This window comes from Gavia stellata, chromosome 2 (genome assembly GCF_030936135.1).
Source record: "Gavia stellata isolate bGavSte3 chromosome 2, bGavSte3.hap2, whole genome shotgun sequence".
In the NCBI taxonomy this organism is placed as follows: domain Eukaryota; kingdom Metazoa; phylum Chordata; class Aves; order Gaviiformes; family Gaviidae; genus Gavia; species Gavia stellata.
In genome coordinates this window covers 89,249,517-89,270,303 of record NC_082595.1, presented here as the reverse complement: position 1 = coordinate 89,270,303, position 20,787 = coordinate 89,249,517, and positions in this window count along the sequence as shown.

Here is a 20,787-nt window from a genome sequence, read left to right as displayed (position 1 = left end):
CTCTTTCTCTAATCCTCTCATTCAGTACAAGTAGTATGCAACAGCCTCCTAAAAGTATTAAAACAGAAAAATTCACTGTTTTGCAGATTTCATTTTGAATATCTAATTTTAAAAAAATATTTACTTTGCCATTTTGAAGATATGGCCTACTCCACTACAATTTTAACTCAGGTGTGATAAAAACTGTATTCAAACAATGGGATTACCTCCACTGACTGTACACATCTAATCTCCATTAAAGACATTGTGGGTATGGAAACTGCATTCAGCTGGAACTGATCATTTATGTGCAAGTTTTTAGGATGTCAGGTTAATGCTTGTGGGATAACCTAGCATCTTCATTCTAATTCTCCTACTGGTGGGTAACTACTGTTTTGAATGCTGCACATCTTGTTGTGAGTGGACAGCATGAGGGAATACTTACTTTACTAAACTATTAGGTTGGAAGAGCTAGTAATGTTTACATTGTAGAATCCAGTAAGAAAATAAAGGAAAAACATACCTGAGTGACAGGACTGAGGAGCAGAGCATGGTGAATGTGTGAACTTTCTAGCTTTTGTATTTTTGTTCTCATATTGCTTGAGATATCTGTTAGAACATACTGTTATTAAAACCATGGAGCATTACCATAATCACATAGTCACAATCATATCACACCCCAAGCAGAAAAAAAAGGCTAATTTCCTCAGTAATCATCATCCCCTTGATCTATTCTACAGACAGAATGCTGTTTTCTAACACTGTCTGGTTCTCAAATCGAGAATTTGACTTAGCATAACTTACCTAGAGGGTTATCTGTATGTTCAGTGAAACCAATAATCTTCAAGCATAAGGTCCTCCATAATTTTTCTAATTTCCTTTTACTTTAAAATTTTGTCATAATTCTGGATGTTCAGTGGAACAAAGGTATTTTATTGCTAGCATTAGTATAATGTCTCTTTCAACAGGTCCTAGACTGAACTATCCAGCCATTACTGTAGTATAAATATTAATAACAGAAAGCACTGAAAAAAACCCAAATAAACAGTAGCACTTCATGCTTTTATTTAATTAGTCTTTAAATATTACCTTATTAATTTCATAAGTTCATATAACTTTAAGAACTTTATTTTGTGGATTTTTATGCATAACTCAGCAATATATTATTGACAAATAAGAATCTAAAACTAAACCAACTTACTTTCAGAAATTCCCAAACTTTGTACAATGCATTTGGATAAAAAATTTACAGCTCAAGTCTATCTGTAATTAGAACACAGAGATCAGCCAAAATAAATATTTGATATATGGCTTCCTTTGTACTTTTAAATTATTTAAGTAGCACCTGAAAACTGTAGTTCTAAATTTGGGGATGGTCTGTTTTAGAATGGCTTATCAATGTGCAGACATGTCAATATGCCAAAGGCTTCCTTTTAAAGCCAATTATGACAGCTATTTTCTAGATGTGCCTTACTTCCTAAAGAGCAGGAGAGAGCCACTCAACATCCATATTTGATATAAAGAAGAATAAGGAGGCTATAAGGAGAGAAAAACAAACTATTGCACCTTATCTGTGAAGTTTATATCAAAATACATGAGGAAGATATAAATAGGGGTAATATTCTTCATCTGGAAATAAAATTGTACATTAAACTAATATTTCATTTTATTGAGGCTGCTTGACCTTAATTATTCTCAAAATATAAGCGAGAATACCCTGAAATTATTTAATATTTGGGGAACTTAGTTCTGTCCATCTTGTAGGAAATACCCACAGAATTTCATTTGTATTGAATGCTTTGCGTGCTGAATGTCAAATGTCAAACATAGGGTATCTGTAAAATATGTTATTAAGAAAACACTTGAAAAACTTGTTCTGTAAATGGCCTAACCAATGTTTCAGTGATTTGCAAACTTTTCAAGGTACATGTGAAACAGCTGAAAATGGCTGAATTCATCTCCAGAGTGACATCAATGAAAAGACGGCATCATATTAAACTTAATTTAAAAATACAGTTTAGGCTAAGAATGTTGTGTAGCAAATATGTGTCTGCTTTTACACAGCCAACACTGATCAACAACAGTGTATCTGAATTTTCTGTGAAAATAAAACACTAATCAATTGCTGGCTTTATAACTTCATGTTGTACATGTTTCATTACGGAAAGCAATGAAATTTTTCCCACAGAAATTCACACACAGAATCACACAGAATCATTAAGGTTGGAAAAGACCTGTAAGATCATCAACTCCAACCATCAACCCAACACCACCATGCCCACTAAACCATGTCCTGCAATGCCACATCCACATGTTCCTGGAACACCTCCAGTAAGAGTGACTCCACCACTTCCCTGGGCAGCACTGTTTCACCACTCTCTCAGTACAAGAAATTTTTCCTAAAATCCAGTCTAAACCTCCTCTGGTGCAACTTGAGGCCATTTCCTCTTGTTCTGTCACTCATCACTTGGGAGAAGAGGCCAACACCCACCTCTCTGCAACCTCCTTTCAGGTAATTGTAGAGAGCGATAAGGTCTGCCCTCAGCCTCCTCTTCTCCAGACTGAACAACCCCAGCTCCCTCAGCTGCTCCTCATAAGATTTGTGCTCCAGACCCCTCACCAGCTTTGTCACCCTTCTCTGGACACACTCCAGCACCTCAATGTCCTTCTTGTAGTGAGGGGCCCAAAACTGAATGCAGTATTCGAGGTGCGGCCTCTCCAGCACCAAGTACAGGGGCACGATCACCTCCCTGCTCCTGCTGGCCACACTATTTCTGATACAGGCCAGGATGCCGTTGGCCTTCTTGGCCACCTGCGCACACTGCTGGCTCATATTCAGACGGCTGTCAATCAACACCCCCAGATCCTTCTCTGCCGGGCAGTTTTCCAGCCACTCATCCCCAAGCCTGCAGTGTTGCATGGGGTTGTTGTGACCAAAGTGCAGGACCCGGCACTTGGCCTTGTTGAACCTCATACAATTGGCCTGGGCCCATCAATCCAGCCTGTCCAGATCCCTCTGCAGAGCCTTCTGACCCTCAAGCAGATCAACACTCCCACCCAGCTTGGTGTCATCTGCAAACTTGCTGAGCGAGCACTCAATCCCCTCATTCAGATCATCAATAAAGATATTAAACAAGACCAGCCCCAAAAATGAGCCCTGAGGGACTCTGCTTGTGACCGGCCGTCAACTGGATTTAATTCCATTCACCATGACTCTCTTGGCTTGGCCATCCAGCCAGTTTTTTACCCAGTGAAATTGCTTCCATGTTAATACTAAGTTACAGAATTTATTGTCTCAAAACATAGTGACATCAGTTAACATATTTTATCTTTTACTCACATTCTGAATGTCAACTAGAAAATATTTTGTTGTGATCATTCATTAGACTTTTCAATTTATTTCAAGTGTGGTTCTGCTGCACTGGTGACGATCAAATTTTCAAAAGAACAAAAATACATCAAAATGGAACAACATAAGAATTAAAAACTCTTTACCTAAACTTTGGTCATGCTGCCTTTATAGATGGAACACATGTGCTCTTTTGAAAGTCATATTTCAGCAATAGTATCCCCAGGTAGCCACCTTCCTTCCCAATTTCTGCTGATTTTTTATCCTGGCAAAAACTGCACATGAAATTTGTATTTGTGGATCAATATAAAATGCTGTGAAGCTGATGACTTCGCTTATTTTTCACATTGTGGCTCCCATTGAGTAAGTAATGAGAATGACAGGGCAAAAAAGTGAAAATAACTGAGACTGGATTTTTCAGACCAGCTTTGCAGCAGGCCAGAGTATAAAGGTGAGACTTTCAGAAGAGTGATTCCCCATATACTTTTGGTAAACAAGTAACCAGAACAGCACCTCTTCTCCCACACTCTCTTTGCCTGTCTTCCAGTTCTCATTCTTCCTGTTTTTCCTCTTGAAGCTGTGTTATTTCTTTTCAATTCTTCTCTGCCACTCATTTCTTTTTCTTCTAATTTAAGAATTTTTATTCTGCAAATCTCTTTCCTGAAAATGCATCTCTTCTTTGCAGGATCCTCCTAGGTCCTTTGTTTAATTATGCTTTTTTCTCTTTTACCCCTTCATTTTCACTGTTGCCTTGGTACTTTCTTTTCTTTCTCCACTCACTCCTTTCTCTGGTATTACATGCACTGCTATTCCCCTTCAGTGTTGCCATCTCAGTTTCACCATCTGGTCTCTATTCACCTACGATAAAGACTCACAATACAGAAAAGGCAGAGAAGGCTCCTCACTGATTACTCAGAAAACAGGGAAGAAATATCTTCATACTGGCACAGCTCAAAGTATGCAGCTGAAAAGCTCTCTGCTGCCTCATGTCTCCCTGAGCTGTTAGAGGAAGGACCCACTTCATACCTCTGGCAAGCTTTGAATGTCTCTTCTCTCCTCAACCTGTTTCAACAGTAAGCTCTTTAATGCCTTTTAGAGGTACCAGCTCAAAAGTACTTTGTCACAGTAGTAGATGATGTATGTTATGAATTGCTTGGAAAAGAAATGTATGTTCTGTTCAGGTCAGATTAAAGTGGCCACCTAATTTAATGAGTTACATTGTCAAAAAACCCTGAATATTTCTAGAAATAAATTTACAGTTATTTTGCACTCATCATATATCTGTCATGCTGCATGGACATGTATTGTAAGCATAATGTTGGAAAGCATGGAGATTACATTTGGTCTAAGGGAACCTGACAGACATGGAAAAGGTTGGCATTCAGCAGCTGTCCTTCATGCTTCAAATTTGGGGACTTTAATATAACTCCAAAAAGAAGACAGGAAATTTGTAGAAATTCAGCTGTTATGTTATCAATATATTGAAAATCTCCAATGAATTATGTGCACTAGTCTCTGCTCCATTAGTTACTTTATAAGTAACTCAATGAGTTACCTTACTCAGATGGAAGTGTCTTAGCAAGTGTCTTCTGATGTTGAGAAGATGAAAAACTTGTGATGAATAGCCATCACATGTAGCAAAAAACAGACCGTAGGCTACACATAGCTATAGGAACAACAAGGACAACTAGGTGATGTGATGGCTGGTTAAAAATAATCCAGCATTTTAAAAACTAGCTCTCTCTGAACATGTTCACATTTTGCTGAGTATGGTAATAATTCCTGAACTTCATTCATGCAATATCATTATCTGATATGCTTTCCTCCTTCTTTGAACACACTGAACAAGGGCTGTATAGCAATAACTAAACATGAAAATTTTAAAAAAAAAATAAATATATGAATTGGATTCTTTAAATTAAACATTCTTGTAATGTTACAGATAGTTTCTCCATCATTTTCGAACTGCAATGATAATGCAGTTTACTACAATAGACTGTAATACTGATTCAAACCAAAGGTCTGTCCCTTCACTGGTTGATTCCAGTGCTACCGGCTCTGGGGACATGGCTGCTCCCAGGATGCCACCAGTGGAATGTTAGTATCCATCACTTGAAAACATGGGGAAAATATGGAGAAACATGAGACTCTGTAGCCACTCGCTCTTCCTTCATATGAACACCTGCTTAGCAATTCTTATTAATTGGGTTGAAAGACCTCCTTCCCAAATAACTATTTTTATGACCCATAATATTTCAAAGTTTATTTTTAAGGCATATTATGTTTATTTGTGAAAATGTGTGTTTTGACCAGGAAACTACGGAAAGTAATGGTGATATTCGCTTAGCAAATTATAAGACTGTATTCTAAACTGAATTGGGTTTAGAGGGCAAGGTTTGGTAGCAGGGGGACTGCAGTGGTGGGTTCTGTGAGAAGATACCAGGAGCTACCCCTATGTCTGACAGAGCCAGTTCCAGCCAACTCAGGAACAGGTTTACTGGCAGGACCTGTAACCCTGTGGAGAATCCATGCTGGAGCAGTCTGTTCCTGAAGGACTGCACCTCGTGGAAAGGACCCATACTTTAGCAGTTCATGAAGAACTGCAGCCCATGGGAAGGACCCATGTTGGAGAAGTTCATGAAGGACTGTCTCCCATGGGAGGGATCCCACACTGGAGCAGGGGAAGAATGTGAGAATGAAGGAGTGTCAGGGGCAAAGCATTATGAACTGACTGCAACGCCCATTCCTCATCTCCCTGTGCTGCTCAGGGGGAGGAGGTAGAACAGTTGGGAGTGAAGTTGGGCCTGGGAAGAAGGAAAAAGGGTGATGTGAAGATGTTTTTAGGTTTGTTCTTCTTTCTCATTATCCTACTCTGTTATTAATTGGCAATAGATTAAATTAATTTATAGATCAAATTGATTTCCCTAAGTCGAGTCTGTTTTGCCAGTGACAGTAATTGCTGAGTGACCTCCTTGCTCTTATCTTGACCCACGAGCTTTTCATTGTATTTTCTTCTGCTGTCCTGTTGAGGAAACAGAGTGATAGAGTGGCTTGGTTGGCACCCGGCGGCTAGCCATGATCAACCCACCACATAAATGTATGGATATTAAATAGAAATATGTACCCATGAACTTGTTACAGGAATGCTTACCTCCACCCTTAATGCTTAAGGCAAGAGAAATGTTATCATTGTTTTAACTCAGTCTTCATTTTGTAAGACATTGCCCAGTTCTTGGACAATGTTGCTCCATCTGACAAATAACTATGTGCATGGATGGAGTATCTATAATATGAAGAAAAACTTTTAATACAGTCAAGCTTACTAACAGGATCGCTCTCAAAAGATAAATTTGTAGTTTCAGCTTCCCATGAGCAAATATATTTAAGATAAAACAAGAAGGTGAAGTAAACAAGCAGATTTAAGCTTCTGTAATGAGACAACTAGTAAATCGTTTTTTCCTCCCCTCCTTGTACAGCAAATCCATTGAGTAGAGTACATCACCTTCTTTTAGGCACTCACTAAAGAATAAAGTTAATGAGATGATAGTACAAATAGGCTTTGGACAGATTGAAGGAGAATCATTTGCTCAAAAAATTCAGTGGTGTTTTATCAGGTGAGAGTCAACTTGCCAACGTGACGCCCATCTACAAGGAGGGCCGGAAGGAGGATCCAGGGAATTACAGGCCTGTCAGCCTGACCTTGGTGCCGAGGAAGATTATGGAGAGGTTCATCTTGAGGGCGCTCAGAGGGCATGTGCAGGACAACCAAGGGATCAGGCTCAGCCAGCACGGGTTCATGAAGGGCAGGTACTGCTTGACCAACCTGATCTCCTTCTATGACCAGGTTCAATAAGGCCAAGGGCCGGGTCCTGCACTTGGGTCACAACAACCCCAGGCAACACTGCAGGCTTGGGGACAAGTGGCTGGAAAGCTCCCCCACAGAAAAAGACCTGGGGGTGTTGGTTGACAGCCAGCTGAATATGAGTCAGCAGTGTGCCCAAGTGGCCAAGAAGGCCAACAGCATCCTGGCCTGTATCAGAAATAGTGTGGCCAGCAGGAGCAGGGAGGTGATCATGCCTCTGTACTTGGCGCTGGTGAGGCCGCACCTCGAATACTGTGTTCAGTTTTGGGCCCCTCACTACAAGAAGGACATTGAGGTGCTGGAGCATGTCCAGAGAAGGGCGACGAAGCTGGTGAGGGGTCTGGAGCACAAATCTTATGAGGGGTGGCTGAGGGAGCTGGGGTTGTTCAGCCTGGAGAAGAGGAGGCTGAGGGGAGACCTCATCGCTCTCAACAATGACCTGAAAGGGAGTTGCAGAGAGGTGGGTGTTGGTCTCTTCTCCCAAGTGATGAATGACAGGACAAGAGGAAATGGCCTCAAGTTGTGCCAGGGGAGGTTTAGACTGGATATTAGGAAAAATTTCTTGTACTGAGAGAGTGGTGAAACAGTGCTGCCCAGGGAGGTGGTGGAGTCACTCTTACTGGAGGTGTTCAAGGAACATGTGGATGTGGTATTGCAGGACATGGTTTAATGGGCATGGTGGTGTTGGTAGATGGTTGGACTTGACGATGTTACAGGTCTTTTCCAGCCTTAATGATTCTATGTGATTCTGTGATTCTGTGAACTGTTGGTTTTCACACATGTTGATAAATCTAAAATCAAATACAGTATTCAGAATGTTGCCTTTTTACAATAGCAACCCATGATTTGTTGAAGGAAAATTGCTTCATTGCACTGTCTGTTATCTATTGTATAAAAAGGGCACACTGAAATGTATTATAAAAGTAGTTGTTGAGAAATTAATTGTTAAATGTATCTATAACCCTTTGAACAATCCTCTCTTTTTCTTTTTAATGTTCTATTTCAGAAGTTCAGATCAATGTAATTTTCCATCCTTTAAGATAGCAATTATGATACGTAGCCAATTTATATAATTTTTCATCTTACATCAGTAATTAATCCTACCAACTTTCTTTGACAGAATTTTATTACCAACATTTTATCAGTGAAGGTAATAATTACATATTCAGACAAAGCTTTATTTAATCCTTAAGAATCCGGTATTCTTTATTGCTGATTTTATGTAGCTTGTAGTACCATTGCTATGGTCAAGACATACATGCAAATGGCTACTCTGTCTTTCATTCTAGTGAAAACAGTTTATACTGCCTGCAGCATTATGAAGAATGACTCATTCTCATTGCTCATTTTATATACATTGTAAATTTCGTCTAGAAGACTGAATATTTTAGAACTACAACTAAGATAATAAGTAGAAAATGAATCTTTCTTCTTTCTCAGAAGTCTCAAATTTTGGAAATGCTTGCTATAATATTCTGAAATGCTGCTAAGTGTGATTGTATTCCAGTGAACATAAAAGATATGTGAATTTCATTTTAGTGGTCAGTTCAGGAGGAACTGAAATTATGCTACATGCTGTTGAGTCACATTGAAAATTGATCTGCTTTTTTGTGGGGGAAAGCTACTAAATCCAGTAAAGGGATTTGCAGGACTGGTTTTCATTCATGTTAATTACGTCCTGTTGGCAGTTGCTGATTGATGAAGTGATTCTTAGATGTGCATGCACATCTACTGCAAGGGTTGGCAGAAAAAAATGTTTCCTTTTTGAAAGCAAATATTTTTACCAAAAAATTATCTATTTCTGCTTTTTCTAGTTTGAATTTGAGATGTGCTCGCACTCAGAACCATCTGCAATTTGATTTGGTCTCACTAGTAATTAACAGAGTTTATTTGAACTAATTTTTTGCTGGCAAATACAGAGTTGTTGGAAAGAAAAATGTATCAGTTATAAATAGCAAATCATCTTGTGGTTGATACACTTTTTGAAAATATAGGACATGAAGTTTAAGCCCTTTAGCTGAGGAGAGAATGGCAAACTTCTAAGCTACGAAGTGTTCTGGTTGAAATTCGAAGGTTGTATGATATGTGCCCACTGCTGCTTAAAATAGTTAAAGATAATTGTTCTAAAATGAGATGTTATTTAGCCCAGGGCCTATAAGGTGATTTTATTTGCATCCTTTGTGAAAACAAAACAAAACAAAACAAAACAAACAAACAACAAACCCCACAGCAAAAAACAAACCACACAAACCCTGGACCTTTGATATCTAAAACTGAATCCCTAAAACTCTTGGACACTCTTAACCTTACTCTTATGCACCTGTCTTCATCAGTAAAACAGCATAAATCGTCATCATTCATCTTATAAATATCTTACCATCTAGTCAGGTATCAAACAGAATTTAGTTAAAATTTCCGAAGCACTCTGATGCTAGTATGAGGAACACCATAGAAAATTCCAGAGAACAAATATAAAGGAGAACACGCTTACTTATGATTTGGATCAAGAATTATTTTTCACTTAAATATTTCTTCTGAAAGATGTAACAATTGTTTGGATTATCTTGCAATTAAATTTTAGGCCCAGAGCAGTATCACAAGCATATAATTTAGCCCTAAATACAAAGAAATTTGTGAAGCCTGTCATTTTTTCCTGACACTATTTTTGTTTACACAGGGTCAGTCCATGTCTTGGATCGTCCTACCACTGATACCAGCTTTTACTACAAGGACTATATAGTGATTTTTAGTTATTCCTGGCTAAGCTTGAAAAAAGGAGAGGGCCTTAAATCTTATGAAGTTATAAAAACCAAAACCAAATAAACCACTACTGATATAATTGAATAAGGACACAGAAGCCAAGTCAATCAGGAATTCCAGGGGAGAAAAAAAAAAGGGGGAAAAAAAAAAAAGCTAAAAGTATCCACATTCCCCAGCCTATCTTCACAGCTGCTCCCATTTTTGCAGGCCAAAAGTTTTAATCAAGTTTTTCTTCTCCCTAGAAGTTTCACTTACTCAGAATGCAAACAGACAGTGTCACATGATAAAGATGACCCTCCTCATGGTGAATACAAAGTGCCAAAAATATTATCATTGATAGAAGAGTTTGAACTGAACTTCCATACAGTAATTTAGAGACATAAGCAGATTAATAAAAATTTGCATGGTTGCAAACAGTTCACAATTATAAAACCTGAAAAATTGATTGCATTACAGGTGGTTGAAATGTATTCATTAGTCTCACAAATTTCACATAGGTTGTCTCATATCTTTGAGCTGACAAGCATTAAGACATTGTCTGTCTGTCTGTCTTCGCATTTCTCTGAGGTAACTGGAATTCAGAAGTTTCTATTGCGTTTGTCCTAGCTTAAATTAATGTATTTCCTCTGATATTTTGGAAAGGTACTGTAGACTCTCAAGATATTTTTTTTTAGTCAATATGAAAAATACATTATGTTCCACTATGCCCTAGATGTGAATTTGTTCAGACTATTCTGTTCTAATTCTTAATCAACTAACCTAAAGAAACTGGGAGAAAATCTGTTCTGAGTTAATTAATTTTGGATGCAGTTACTCAAAAATATATAACAGCACACACTGAAAATCAGTTATCTAACAGTCAATCCCCATTGTTATTACATTTAAAATAAAAAGTGTGTAACAATGAGGATTTCACAGAAACAAAATTTATCATACCCTCTCTTGAAAAAGGCATCCCTCTCTGCAATTTAAGTAACACTATGGGAATTCCTACCCCTCTTAGTGTCTTGATGAATAGAATACATGGTTAACTTGTGTGTTGGTTAATAATTCTGTCTTGCTGGAGTTAGTTCTTATTTCCCCTCAATTTGAGATATCAGAAATGAATTTAGTGCTGCCCTTGAATATTATCTCAATTATGGGATTGAAATAACCTAAACTAACCTCATGAATGTAAATGTTTTAGTAAGAAGTTTTCATGGCAAGTAATACAGGAACACTGCAACACATTGATGTGCTACTAAGACACTGCTTTAATTTCCGGTACTAATTACTTGATAGAGATTTTATTAAAATATGTATTTTCTCCAATCATATCAGCAGAGTCAGTGTTCTATGGCTACTTTTCTATGTCCCCCATCTTCCTTCTTTGGAAAATCAAATAAGTATAAAATATACCTGACTCAAGCAGTTAAGTTGTTAGGATAATTACATTTACACAAGCAGAAGTTGTGGTAAAACAATGTCTCATAGAAAACATGAATAGAGATTGATTATTCATGTCTTTCCATAAGTACATTTTTAGGCATTATAAGAAATTATAATTAGCATGTTCAAACCAAATCAATGCCCTCCAACATTTTTTTTCAAACAAAGTGCAGAAATTATTTATATGAAATATAATCCAATAATTAGTCACAATAATTCACAGGGCACTGATCTGGATTAAATCAAACTTGAATAATTTTCCTTTTACATATTTTTCATTTTTCCTTGTGCAGTTCTGTGAATACTCATAGTGGTAAAAATGTGGCTGGTAGTAAGAAGGCAGAGCAAACAGGAAAGGATGCAGGGGGCAGGAAAGACTCTTTGGGTCTTTACCTCACTGTGATACACTTACCTACTGACTCACTATTGGATGAGGCATGATACTGGACGGGAAGGACCTAACTTCTGATCCGTTATGGGCCATTCTTGCATTCCAGTGTGGTGTAAATGACTGGTTAAAAGGCAACCTGAACTCGGGCAGACAGGAAATTATTGAAGGCATGCTTCATGACCTTTTAATTTTAGTGATTTTTCTTTAAAAATCCTTTCATGAAAGGCAGGTCTTGCTTGACCAACCTGATCTCCTTCTATGACCAGGTGACCCACCTAGTGGATGAGGGGAAGGCTGTCGACGTTGTCTACTTGGACTTTAGTAAAGACTTCGACACTGTCTCCCACAGTATTCTCCTGGATTCTATGATCCTTTGATTTTACCAGTACTCACCTGGTACTCTTAGGTATACTAACTTCGGTGCTGTTATATTCTATTTATCCACTGTATCTAAAATAAGAATTCTACCCAATATAATTTTTAAAATAATTGAGATCTCTGAATTTTACTGGGTCTGTGTTTATGAAGTGACAACTTTTTTCAGAAATAATTCACTAGTCTCTATGGTACCTCCTGCCCATGTTTCTTTAACATTAATGGAAGCAGGAATAAGTAAAATCTCTGTGCTCATAGTTCAGCCTTTAGGTCACCATGGAAAAAGACTGGTAATTAAACAAAAGATGTTACAGATTCATTCTTCTTATGGAGGCCTTAGCCCATAATTTTTCCATCTCAGAACACCCAGTGAGCAAGACCTGCATGTACTGAGACACTGCAGTCATTTAGCACTTTCACAATGCACGTTTACTTAGCTTTGTTTTAAGCAAAATGTCCCCAGTGTATTTCAGGAAAATCTATAAAAATCCAATGAAATCCAGTGGACTCGGTTCATTTTTCATTAAAGGTAGTTTTGAATTTTTTATATTCTATTGGCTTCAGTTGAGTCACTTCCTACTTATGTTGCCATGTCCTAAGCCAGAATTCAGTCTGCTATGTCTTCAAAAGAAAAACTGAAAAAGTCTATTCATAAGATATTTTTCTGCCAAACTTATTAATAGAAAATACTGCAAATACTTTAGTAGAGGTTCTTTTGTTTGTTTTTTACCCCATCTTAGTTTGTATATGGCTGTGCACAGAAAGAGTAACACACACCATGTCTTTGAACTCAGGAGAAACCAGGCTAACATCCTGAGACACTAGGAAACAGCACATTTAAGACCAAATGAAAGCAATTCAGGAAAATAGGGGAACGATAAACATAAAATGCTCCTTTAAAGAAAATATGAAAATCTCAGTAGAGGAGTATATTTTTCTGAGTGGTTCCCAAAGGTACCAGACACTTTGTTTTATTCCTGGTTTTGAAGGAAAGTCTTGTCTTTGCTTCTACAGTTTTCCAGATTGAGAAAAATACATAGCTTTGATGTTTTTGAAATACTTTGTAGAATCTGCAAACACTGTGAAGGGTAACTTAGTTTAACAGCAAACATTTGCTCCATACTTTCAGGAAACAAACATTGTCACACAGGAAGAATGCTTGTAGATCATCTGCAGTAATTTTTAACTGTAGGGATGCAAAACATCACATCAGCTTAGGCTAGCCACTCAGGATTTGAAAGTTGCTAAAAGGCATCTGTATTCAAAGTGATACTGCTGAAACAGCTGCACCATGATGAGCCGCTTAAAGAACAAATAAGCACATCTGGTCTAGTTGCTGAAAGAATTTTCAGCTCCACTGTTGAAATTCCTTTTGTCTGATCTATATATTTCATGCATTTTTTGCCTTGGAATCTGACATCATCATTGATAAACTCCTATAGTTTGACAAGCTTCTACATTTATTAACTGAGAAAAGGAAGAAACTATCCATAACATCTCTGCTTATTCATAGGATGCACAGCATACGACCTCAAACTAGATCTTAAACCTGAACCAGCAAGCTTTGGGACTGGAAACTATATAGCTACATTACATACGCCATTGACCCAGCTAATTAGACTGCATATGGTGCCACACTAATGTATCAGAGAGTTAAACTGCTATCAGAAACAGAACTAGCTCTCCATGGAGCTGGGCTGTGACAGCTGGTTTGGCATGCTCCAGTGTTGGGAACACCTGACTTTAAGAAAATATGAATGGTAAAATCATGTCTGTTCTGTAAGCAAGAGCAGAAGCTCTACCTGTGCAACTGCTCACTGATTGTGGTTTTGGCTAGTAGTTACCAGCCTATATGGAAAGACCTGCTCTATGGTTAAAGGAGGCTTCTGTCTTCATGGCTGATAGGAGCCTGAGATCTTAAGATGATGGAGGTGCTTTCCTACACCCTTGGGTAAGGTACCTAAGTCTAAGAGAAAATGCAATAGTCCTCTGGCAGAGGATCAGCAATCTTGACACACTGGGCATGTGGGTCTCATTCTTTCTTGCAAGCTAGCTTCTGAAGATGATTGGTACCACTATGTTTATGCAGTTTGTTCCGGTTAGGTGTGTCAGGTGTTCTCTGAGAAACCTTTCCAGATGGATCCCTTATGGGAATTTTTCAGAGTGATGCCAGGTTTCTAGATCTCCTCAGATGTGGGAAAACAGACACCTAACTGACAAACATATTAGGAGCGCTTTGGAGCTCAGCATGGGAGGCAGAATGGACCTGGTGTTCTCCAGGTCATAAACCTGCAGCCAGAAGCCAAAAAGTCAATGAAATAAATTTCCTGCTAAGCTAAATCTTGTGTATGTGGGGTAGAGGTGCAGAGCAGGCTTCTGTGTGGCTTCCTACAGAGCTAGCACCTAGGGAGTTCCAGCAGCTGGGAGATGAAAACAAGAACTAGAAAGTTAATGCAGAAATTGGGAAAATGGAGGTGGTGTTTGAGGCTGTATGCAGCTTCAAGAGTCAGTGCTATGAAGGTGGTGACATCCTGCACTGGTTGGGGTGGCCGCCCCTGGGAGGTGTTGTGGTAGGCATCTGCTTACAGACAGCCTAATCAAGAAGAGGAATTGAACTGTGCATCTTTAAGAAGGGTGAGATGGAGGGTTCAGGAAACTGCAGTATGTCCAGTCTCATCTTAGTCCTTTGAAAGAGCAAAATGGAACAAATTCCATGGAAAGCCATTTCCCGTCACATGAAGGACAAGCAAGTGTTTGGAGACAACCAATATGGATTTACCAATGGAAAATCATGCCTGACCAACCTGTTAGCCATCTACCAGAGGAAAGCAGTGGATGTCATTCACCTTAGCTTAGGAAGGCTTTCAACACAGTCTAATATAACACCCTTGTATGGTAAAAGGTGAAGAGGCATTTCTTCCAGATATAATTAAAAAAGAACAAATATTCATGAGAACACAAAGTATTAGAACAGGTTTCGCTATGATGTTGTGAAATCTCTGCCCTTGGAGACTTTCAAAATTTTTGGATTAAACCCTGAGGAACCTGAGGTAACTTAAAGCAGGTAACTGCTTTAGACATAGCGAGGTCTTCCCAACCTGTTGTTTTTTCCCAGTGATTCCATGACTGAAAAGTAAAATTCAGGTAATGAAGATGTCTATCTATCTTAAAAGGTTGGGCCAGATGAAAGAAGAGATGATCAATTTAAGAGTGAAATAATACATATTAGAACTCCAGTTTCAAACTAAAACATTTGGTGCCTGAGTACTTGTTTTAGATCTATTCTTTAGATTTTGTACATTCCCAAAATCTGCATACAGATTCTCCCCAGGAGAAAGAAGGGGATTTCCTTTCTTTTAAAGGTTGGCAGATCGCTACAGTTTGAGAAGATGTAGAGAGGAATGCACTGTAAAGCCTAGTATGAATAAAATTTCACAAGTATCTAGTTGACATCTTTTGTTCATGTGCTCAAGGTTAAAACTGAGTGCCAGATTCGGAGTTAAAAAGAACAATTGCTGACAGGTCAATGTACTATCAGAAGGTTCATACTGGGCAGGAGGGAAGTTAGTCCTGTTTTTGTAGATTGGGGTACAGTCTATTTCATAATAAAATCTTGAGAATTTAGTTTAATAAATTCTTATAGCAGTGATCTAAGATGATGGGTAGGTTTTTGCTGCCTCCTATTCTCTTCTGGCATACTATAGATTTTGAGCTTCCTTACATAATTTGGTGAAAAGAGCTCAGAAATATTTTTGTCTTCATACTGTTGTGAGCAGCAGACATTCAGAAAGCCATTCTGAGCAGGAGACTTATTTCATGAATGTCTGTGGTTACAGTAGTTGCAGTGGACTCAGATGACTCCCTCCTTTTCTGTGTTCCAGTTAACAGGAATTTGACACAGGTTCAGGTTCATATGTGGAGCATCACTAATAGGCCAAGGTGAGTATATGAGAATTGCAAGTCATCATCAATCTTTTATTTGTGGATGAAATAGTCAATTTCTAGTAGTAACTTTTGGCAGAAACCTGACTACATCTATTGCACAAATTTAAACCATTTGGTATGTCCATCATTCTGCCAGTTTTACATTCTGGTTCTACCAGATCCTAAGCCACATGGGCTGATCTCTAATGTCAGTCTCTTATACCAGGCTGTGAATTCCTTTGGGTAAGGGAAGTCTTTTTTGGTCTGCACTTCTACAGGTGATAAGATCTTCATTTAAGACTGGACACACTAGAGTCTAAGATAAAGCAAATACATGACGTGGGGTCCTATTGGTAGCCAATATAATTTAGCCTCATATCATACAGTAGGATAAAGATTATTGTATTCGTGGGAAACATGGACCTTCAGAATGCCTGAGTACAACTCAGGGTACTCTCTTAACAAATATAAGGCACAGAAGTATTATCAAATACATCTATTTCTCTTTAACTTTATTTTTAGACAGGTTTAGGAATCTTATTTAGTCTCCAACAATTATAGTGGTTTGACTTCATTTATTTTACTAAAATGGATTATAAAAATTCTAAGATAACATTTATGAAGTTTTAGCAATTTTTCCTAAGGGAGTACTGAGTAGAAAGTCATCCAAGAACACATAACTTCAGGTAGAAAATGGTAATCAAAAGCTTTAAGTTTTATCACTAAAACTGAAAAACTTCATCTTGCAGTATTTCCTATCCTGTTTAGAAAGTTGCTTTATAGATCAGGTTCACTTCAGCCCTGGAAAAAACAACAACAACAAAGATTCCCACTTAAATGGAAAATAAGTTCTATTATTGTGTGGGTTGTTTGGTTTTTTTCTCTTTTTTTTTTCCTGATAGTTTCTATGACAGACTAATGCTGTTCTGAAACAGCATCTGAAGGTCACGTGCTTTAGCTCTGCAGCAGGCTCATCTATTCAGCAAAAAAGCTAAGAAAGCTGTTTGAAGCCTGCATAATTTATGCAGGTCAAGGCTAGACAGGATAGGAAAGGAGAGTTTTAACTGATGAGATTGTTACTAATGAGCTCATTATGCAGATATTTCCCTTTGCAGAACATTGCTCCTGATTCTTGAAATTCTCAGCTACACATGCATGCATGTATTTGTACATACACACAAACACACAGAGATGTTTTATTTAGATTAGAAAATGGCTTTGATGCATGTTGGCGTATATTTTTACCAGTTATATGCCTGATTCTCCTTGGTCATGTGTGTGTATCTATTTACATGTCTTAATTCCTTCATACTTAAACATAATTTTTCTTATTTCTCTCCTTTTCCATTTTTTTTCTTGTTCTTTTTGATCAAAAAGGAATAATTTCCTTCTATTTTTATTTCAGTGGCAACAGCGTAATCTCTATGATACATTCCAGGGTACCAGAGTCTCCAGCAAGCCTGGTTATATAGCTATGAAAGGAGCAACCTGGTAACTGATCTACTACCTACTGGGAAATAGTTTTACCAAAATTAATCTAACAAAAGATTCTTTTTCTTTTACATAAAAATATATCCTTTCTGCACCATTCTATCTGAGAGCTAAAAGTCTGAAAGAAACAAATTTTCCTTCTGAAGGTTTTCAGTAGACCCTCCATTGGGTGCACAGGCAAGATAGTAATTTACTGCAGGAGTAAAGATTTAGTAAGTGAAACAGGCTAGATCCCAGCTCCCTGTGGCTGTCTGAAATGCCTCTTCAGCCAGCAGGTGATCTTGCAGCAGCAGCAGTTTCTTACTCTGCTGGTTACACTGAGCAGTTCCAATTAAGGAGGAGTATTATCCCCTGCGTGGGAGCTGGCAATGGCTCTAATGCTAGAATCGTCAGGCTGGTCACACACAAAAAAAAAAATTGTGAAGACGAAAAGCACTGGCCTGATTGCACTCCAGCCAAGAAAAAGTAAATGGCTACCTAGGGTAACTAGCAAAAGTGGCTCTGACGACAGGAGGTTGGCGTGGAAGATAGTTGGCATGTCTTTTAAATGTATGCCTGGGTATGTCCCTTCACATGACAATGCTGCGATTTGTGCTCAGAAGTATCTAAAAACCACTGCTTGTACAGACTCTGCAGCAGAGGAAGGAGGACTCTTGCCAATCGTGCCCAGTCTCTTTGTTTACTTCTCCAACCACAGTAAAACATACAGTGCCCATTCTTAGATATCTACCTAATCAATGATAAGGAAAAGAGAGGTACTTCAAAGGGCAACTCAACCTTCTTATAATTGAAGTTACTTAATATTTGAATCACTGTTTGAAAACATCTGTCTCTTTCCGCTGACTATTGAAAGACTGAAAGTTAGATGATTTGATGACTAAAACTGGCAAGTTTTACAGAGATAATCTAAACAGTTTCTTAAGCCTACAAAATGTAATTCTAATTTTTCTTTTTCTATTTAGCTATAGAGGGAAACAAAACTAACTGGAAGCACTCTGTGCCTCGCCATGCCATGCCAAGCTACATCTAGTTTTATGCATTGCTTCAGTCCCTCAAAGAAACAATATTACTCACACTGAAATCAGTGGGAGTTCATGTCTTTAGAAAGTAAAATTTAATTTATATAAATGGAAATTTGAAGAGCCTGCAGATATTACAGATTCACTACTTTATAGTGAGCAATTCAAATCTGGATGGCCCAGGCAATTTATTGATTAGATAAAAATGAGAATTTTCAGCTTTTTCATTGTGTTCAATATACATTACTTACCTTATTTATCAGGGACTTTGTTTCTGTAATGACTGCCAGAAGTATTTTACTCATCCTCTACTGTTGAGTTCTTTATGTTTATGAAGTGAATATAAATCTAAAACATCTTCCTTTGGGGAAAATTGATGCTATAAGTTATAAGTTAGTTCAATGCTCCTGTAGCAGGGGTCCTTTATTTCTGTCCAGTATTTCTTGCTGCACGTATTTGATGTGCAGCACACATATAGGTAATTTCATAGAACAGAAAAGATTAATTGTTATGAAAAGATACATATGTATGCAAGTCTGATGTGTCCTTAATATGTTGCCTCTATTACACTTTGATAGAACATTGCTGCAAGAGCTGGGAACAATATTTTATACTTTTCATAGGCTCTACTAAACATGTTTAATATTGCCAGATCTCCTTTCAGCCTCATCCAAACTAGTCCCTAGCAGGTCTGTCAAACTGAATTGTATCCAGTCATTTCCAAGAATGCAAGTTCTTAATCCACTGGTGTTCAACAGCTGATCCAGAGGCCAAAGTTAGCCCAAAATATCTTTCCATCCATTGCGTTCCCATTCTTTTCTCCTGATTTAGGACATGATTCAACTTCTTAGCCATGAGAAACTTCATCTGAGATGCCCTAGAATATCACAGAAATTCAGATGAACTAGATAGAAAATTTGGAGATCATGTTTACAAAAACTTTGACGTATATCTATATCTAGCTATCTATATCTATATCTATATCTATATCTATATCTATATCTATATCTATATCTATATCTATATCTATATCTTCCTCTTGTGGCTGAGAGAGTTCTTCAAAAATTTAGCAAGAAGTCTTCCCTGTTCTGCACAGAACTACAAAGACCTTTTGCCAAAATGACACCTTTTGTTCCCCAAAGCAACATGTCTAAAGGGACTAGTCAAATTCTTGTTGTCTGATCAGTTCCCAAATTGCCACAGATCAGGCAGTCTTGTTGCCCAAATTGAATTTGAAATCAACAGTTGTTAAGCAGATATCAGATCCTTGAACTCATATTTCTGAGAAAGTTACAAGTAAGTCTTCTTATAAAACAAGGATCTGATTCTATCTATAAGATTTTACAATTCAGTTTTCAAGCGCTGCCTGTAAACATGACCCTGAAGATCTGGGGATTCTTTCTGTTCATAAATAGGTGCAGAAGATGCATACAGCCATACAGACATACCACAGTCTTGACAAAACAAAACCAAACAAACAGAAAAACCTCTCTCACTAACAGTGCATGTGGATATATTAATGTGTTTTTGTCTGACTCACAGCTGATCTAGTTCTGGCTGAAATTCTTTTCTCTTCTGTGCTTATTGTTACAGAACAGATACACAAAAGATTCTCTGAAAACAAAACAACATAAAAAATCAACAAGAAGTTGGGAACATCTCCACCTTGAGGAACACCAGTAAAATTTATTCATTAGAAAGTTTTGTCTGGAGAGTTTTATTGAAGTTCTCTTTTTGAAAATCCCCTCATCTCTTCAGTAACAGCTGGCTTTAGCACTCACATGATGATCTGATAACCTAGACTGATTGCCTGTTAGGGACCTGGGCTTGAACGAAGTTGAGGTGAACAGCAAGTTTCTGTATTTGTGCTGTTAACAGACATAATCACTAAGAGAGTTTTCAGAGCAGATTGGGAAGAAAAATAAGCCTTACTTTACTGCTTGATGACTATAAGACCCAAAGCCCAGAATTATATAGGAGGAAAGAACAATTATAGATAAGTAAAAGAAATCAATACATAGTTTTGGTTAGCTTTTCACAGGATGGCAATGTCCACTGTGGGAGAATAGAATGTGCAATTGCTAGTGTAGTCTACAGATTACTTTTTCGATGAGGAAGACAGTTATTTTGATGCCATGTTGAAAGATTTAAAAGTTATTGTAGAACTGCTCAAATAAGGTCCCTCTGAAAGTGGACAAGGAAAAGTTGA